Source organism: Littorina saxatilis, linkage group LG3 (assembly GCF_037325665.1).
Source record: "Littorina saxatilis isolate snail1 linkage group LG3, US_GU_Lsax_2.0, whole genome shotgun sequence".
Taxonomy (NCBI): Eukaryota; Metazoa; Mollusca; class Gastropoda; order Littorinimorpha; family Littorinidae; genus Littorina; species Littorina saxatilis.
In genome coordinates, this window is record NC_090247.1 from 25,358,744 (window position 1) to 25,362,317 (window position 3,574).

At 44.3% G+C, this 3,574-nt stretch overlaps 1 long non-coding RNA gene across 1 annotated transcript; it reads left to right on the forward strand.

The window, feature by feature from the left end:
• Positions 1-2,082: 2,082 nt before the first annotated feature.
• LOC138961960 (uncharacterized) lies at positions 2,083-3,343 on the forward strand. Its single transcript, XR_011454363.1, has 2 exons — positions 2,083-2,709; positions 3,027-3,343. It is a non-coding gene; the product is annotated as an uncharacterized lncRNA (long non-coding RNA).
• The last annotated feature ends 231 nt before the right edge of the window (positions 3,344-3,574 follow it).

A 3,574-nucleotide genomic window follows, 5' to 3' on the forward strand; every position in this document is an offset into this window, starting at 1 on the left:
TCGAACGATTCAACGGAACTCTGAAGAGCATGTTGCAGAAGGTTGTCCAGGAGCGCCCAACTGACTGGGACAGATACGTTCCTGCACTCCTGTTTGCGTATCGTGAACTTCCAAATGTCAGTACAGGCTTTTCTCCCTATGAGCTTCTCTTTGGGCGCGCTCCAAGAGGCCCAATGTCTATCTTAGCGGACTCATGGACAGGGAGGACTGATGGAGATGAAGCCAAACCTCTATATCAGTATGTCTTCGATTTGAAGAACAGAATCGCTGATACGTGTGCTCTAGCACAATCGAATGTTCGTGATGCTGCTCGTATTCACAAACATTACCATGACAGGAAGGCCAAACTTCGTACTTTTGTACCTGGGGATGAAGCTCTTGTACTCTTAACTGCTGACAGCAACAAGCTTCTCATGTGCTGGAAAGGTCCATTCAAAGTGATTGAGGTGGTTAGCCCTGTTGACTACCGCATTGACCTCAACGGCAAACACAAGGTGTTTCACGTCAACATGCTGAAGAAGTATGAGAGACGAGTTTTGACAGCAGCTGTTGCTGTGGAAAGAGAGTTAAGTACTGGTCCAGTTCCTGATGACCAGGAATTCTCAACGTTGATGTCTGACTCTGATCAGAGGGCAGATGCGTGTTCGGATCACGTCTTGTATCCTGTTTGTGCTGTCGCTGTGTTGTCTCCTGAAATCGAGGATGAGGTTGTCTTACCGACAATTCCTGCAGTTACGGGGGAATCTGTCATAGATATTCACTACTCGGATGATCTTTCTTATTCAGGAAGTGCTGAACTGGAAACCGTTTTTCAAGAATGTTCTCAACTTCTTACAGACAAACCGGGAGTTACAAAAGATGTCGATGACCACGTCATCCCTTTAACAAGCGATTTTCCTGTATATAGGAAACCATACCCGTTGCCGTTTGCGTCTAGACAGACAGTTGAGAAGGAGATCAAATCCATGCTGGATTTAGGCGTCATAGAACCTTCGAAATCTGCGTACTCTTCGCCTATTGTCTTGGTGGCGAAAAGAGACGGATCAGTTCGTTTTTGCATTGATTTCCGCGCCTTGAACAAGATCACGCATTTGGATGCCGAGCCAATCCCTGACCCGGATGAGTTGTTTTGTAGTCTTGCTGGAGCAAACTTCTACACGAAGATTGACCTTGCAAAAGGCTATTGGCAGATTCCGATCAAGCCGGAAGATAGACATAAAACAGCTTTCCAAACTCCTCTTGGGTTGTTCCAATGGGTTAAAATGCCATTTGGACTGGTCTCAGCTCCAGCAACTTTTGCTCGGATGATGCGGAAGCTAAATCTAGCAGAGAACTCAGCAGTCAACTTTTACGATGACATTCTCATTGCTACGCAAACATGGTCAGACCACGTGAAGCAGGTTCGGGCTGTTCTGAGCAAGATGCTGAGATTTCGTCTCACTGCTCGACCATCCAAACTGTTTGCTGGGTTTTCTGAGTTGGAGTTCCTCGGACATGTTGTCGGTCGAGGATATCTCAAACCAGAGGACGGGAAGGTCAAGAAGATTTTGTCTGTGAATCGGCCAACGACAAAGAAACAGGTTCGTTCCCTGATGGGGTTGTTAAGTTACTACAGGCGATACGTCCCTAACTTTGCAACTTTGACAGCTCCTTTGACGGATCTAACCCGAGACGATCACGGCAAAACTATCACATGGACGGCAGAATGTGATTCTGCGCTGAAAGCTGTTCAGGAGGTGCTGTCTACCTTCCCTGTTCTTCTCTTGCCTGACCTGAGTCAAGATTTCGTTGTGAGAACTGATGCAAGTTCGACAGGTTTGGGTGCAGTTCTTCTGCAGGAAAAGGAGGGTCTTCTACATCCTGTTGCTTATGCCAGTCGAAAACTGCTTGATCGAGAGTCCAGGTACTCCACCATCGAACGTGAATGTCTTGCCATTGTTTGGGGACTCACAAAGTTCTCGCGCTACCTGCTTTGCCGGGAATTTGTCATACAGACGGATCACAGGCCACTCACATACATGGCGTCATGTAGGCTCAAGAACAGTCGTGTGATGCGTTGGGTGTTGTCTCTTCAGGAGTTCGTTGTTCAGCCGATTGCAGGCCAGTGCAATCAGTTTGCGGATTTGTTGTCTCGATCAGTCTGTGATCAAACTCTTTGAACAAGAAGAAAATGGCCCTGGAAGTCAGATCTGTTTGTATAGGTACTGTATATACAAGTAGTGACGTTGACACTTTGAGTGGGACTTATTGTGTTAAATGCAATGTATTATCATGGATGATAACATTTGTATGGTGTTATCGAGTTAAGAAATGAGAAATCTTTTATGCAGCTTTCTACTTGAAGTGGGGGGCATTGTCAGATATGACATTTATGGGTTTTATGTATGAACATGTATGTAATATGAGTACTTAATTAATGATGAAATGATGCTGTTATTAGTATGCATTAATTGACAGAAGTAGACTCGTATCGCGAAAAACATTATTATTGATTCGCATGCCTGTTGGACCATGATTATGGGGCCTGTACTGTTACCTGTAGAGCCGAGTCTCCACGCACTCACGTGCAACAGGTGAAAAACCTGAATGTCCATTTTTTGTAAGGTGAGCTGTTAGACTTGTGTCGCCAGTCACCTAAGCTGTTAGCTTCACTTGCCCATTGAACATGTAAGCGGCAAGTCGGGGAAGATTCTTTGCTCGCGTGCTCAGGTAAACTATTTTTCATGATATGTTTTCGCTAAGGAACACTAGTGTGTTTATGAATAATCATTCTTAATATTCGCTGTTATGTTAACTTAAGTGTTAATTGTTCTAGTTCTTAATCTGGATATTCTGAATAGTTGTTAATGTGTGGATAAATAACTCAGACATAGATGGGAATTGATATTAGTATTGACAGTAGTTATTTAAGAATTCGTGTGTGTGTGGTTGAATGTAGAGTGTAATTACAGCCCAGGGTGAATGATGAGTGAATTGCTGTGTGTGTTATGCCTATGGAAATACTGACTCAAGAATTACTTTCACAGGAGTCTTCCCAGAGACAGAAGACGGAATTCGCGAGAGCTTGTTTGACCATTCAAGCAGACGCATGAAGAGATGAAGATGCACGAAGCAGAGCGACGTGATCTACTAACCGGACTTCACGGACCACGCCAGGAGTCGCCGCGTCGGCTGGGTGATGGAGAAACAGAGATGAACTACACTACGCTGTTCTGGTGATGGGGTAACACATTAATTTACTCATCTAGAACCCTGGGCGTATTGTGTATATGTGTGTGTGAATCCTGAACGTTGATATATGTACATGCTTTACCAGTGAGCTATATAAACATATTGAGCTCCACGTATTTTCTTTTATTGTTGGAATGAATCGGAGGAGAATAACGAATGCGTATAAATGAAATAGTATCCTTCTGACTGACAGTCGGTATTGTAGATAATTCATTCCTGACAGTATTTTTACGTGTATGACCGTTTTTATCCCGCCATTCAGGCAGCATACGCCGATTTCGGGGGAGGCATGCTGGGTATTTTCGTGTTTCTATAACCCACCGAACTCTGATATGGATTACAG